Source organism: Alligator sinensis, unplaced genomic scaffold, assembly GCF_000455745.1.
Source record: "Alligator sinensis unplaced genomic scaffold, ASM45574v1 scaffold203_1, whole genome shotgun sequence".
Taxonomy (NCBI): Eukaryota; Metazoa; Chordata; order Crocodylia; family Alligatoridae; genus Alligator; species Alligator sinensis.
Window position 1 is genome coordinate 1,031,451 of NW_005841949.1, and position 1,926 is coordinate 1,033,376.

The 1,926-nt window shown below is 50.8% G+C and overlaps 1 pseudogene; it reads left to right on the plus strand.

Annotated features, from left to right (window-relative positions):
- The first annotated feature begins 525 nt into the window (after positions 1-525).
- Positions 526-1,461, plus strand: LOC112549693 (annotated as a pseudogene).
- Positions 1,462-1,926: the final 465 nt, after the last annotated feature.

Consider the following 1,926-nt stretch of genomic DNA (forward strand, 5'->3'; position numbering starts at 1 on the left):
GGCGGCCCTGACGTCCCTCCTGTTACAGTGGTGCATTGGCCGGGAAATGTAAGGCTGTGCACAGAAAGACGAACCTGAGGGCTAAAATAGGGACGGAGAAGGGGTTGTAAGAAGACAGCGGCAACACAAACCGAAAAGAGGGCAAAGTAGGAAGGCACTGCCCTGGGACAGTACTGGGGAAGCCTGAGGGCCCGACCAGTGAAGGCGTGAGGCCAGGATGGTAACGGCAGAGGATATATAGAGAGCCTGAAACAGGAGAATTTTGCCAGGCTATTATGAATAGATGAGTTAAAGGAAAAAATTGAACGGCTGGAGTGGGAGCTAGAGGTAGCCCAATTTCAAAAAGAGCAAGTGGAGGCAAAGGCTGCTGGGTTAGAACAGCGGGCCCAGGCAGGAAAAAAGGAAGGAGGCTCAAAAGAAATCAGGCACATGATAGCGGCGGAAGCGGAGAAAACTCGCTCACTAGAGCAGCTTATTGCAAATGGAGCCCAAAAGGGCCGGGAGAGGGAAGAGAAGCTGTAGAAGATGCAGAGGAAGATGGCAGCTTGGAGAGAAAAGTCTACTACAACCTGAACAACCCAGGCAAGGGAACAGAAGGAGATGCTACAGAGGTTGGCGGTCTCTAAAAGTGTGATTGATGTCCTTCAGAAAGAAGTCCACAGCCAGGAAGATCACGTACAGGAACTGCATGATGAGTTGGATGAGTGGCAACTGTGCTTTCATGCAGAACACCAGGCACAGGAGCTGCGGGATGAGCTGCTTAAAAGCCATGCCCAAGCCAAAGAAACGGGCAAGGTTTTTGCACAGGAGATGGAGAAAATAAAAGCTAACCTGGCAAGTTATGAGGACCTATACAATCGAAGCTTGTCCCTTGAAAGAGAGTTAGAAGCTGGGACAAAAGAGACTGAGAGGTTACAGTCTCAGCTGCAGAGTGGGGAGGCGGAGAGAGACCACATGGGAGAACAGGTACAGTGCCTTAAATCCCTCATAGAAGATAACGTGGCTAGAGAGGCCGTGACTAATGCAGAGAGGGAGCAGTCACAGCAGTAAATACAGATTCTGAGTCAGCAGATTCAAGCCTTAGAGGCAGAAAATGAGACACTACGAGCAGCCAGCAGTCACACAGCATCAAAAGGCCAAGATCCTGAGGAGCCGGAGGGGCCAGAGTTAACAAGTGCAGAAACCCAGACCGAAGGAGGACCAGAGTCTCAAGCAGTGGAAGGGGAAGAAGCGATGCGAGAGAGGCTGGAGATACTGGAAGCCCAACTGGTGGATTGTGTGACCACGGTGAAGTCTAAATGCCTAGAGCAACACCAGGAACTGGAAGTGGTGAAAAGGTCCCTGAGGGAAGTGGAGACGCAACTAACAACCATGCGGCTAGGGGTCCAGAAGCCTCCGGAACAAATAAAGTTCCCTGGTGACCAAGGACCTGAGACAAAAGGAGTCGGAGACGAGTCCTAGAGAAAAAGGGTCAGTGAGACCCAGAAAAGAAAGCCAGGTCCAAAAGCCAGAGATACAGAGGAGGGAACGACCACCCGAAGTGGGACCAAAGCTTGAGAGAAGACCACAAGTATATGTAAATAACATCCCGAGACAGGTCCAGTGGTGGACGTTAAGGAAACTCATTGAAACAACAGTCGGAGGAGTGGCCTATGTAAAAATTTACAAAGGTCCTAAAGGAAGGCCTACTGGCCGAGGGAAGATAGAGTTTTGGAGGGAAGGATATGCCCAGAAAGCATTAGAGAGACAGTGGGAGATCTGGAAAAGGCTTCAGGAGCTTCAGAGAGTCATAGGAAAGCCAGAGACCAGACAACCTCCCTGGAGAAAGAGACCAAGGTATGCAGGGGTGGAAGGTAGACGGGTCAGAAGTGAGAAGAAACCCCAAAAGGGAGGTGGGAGCCTGACTGACGGACTGCAACCTACCAA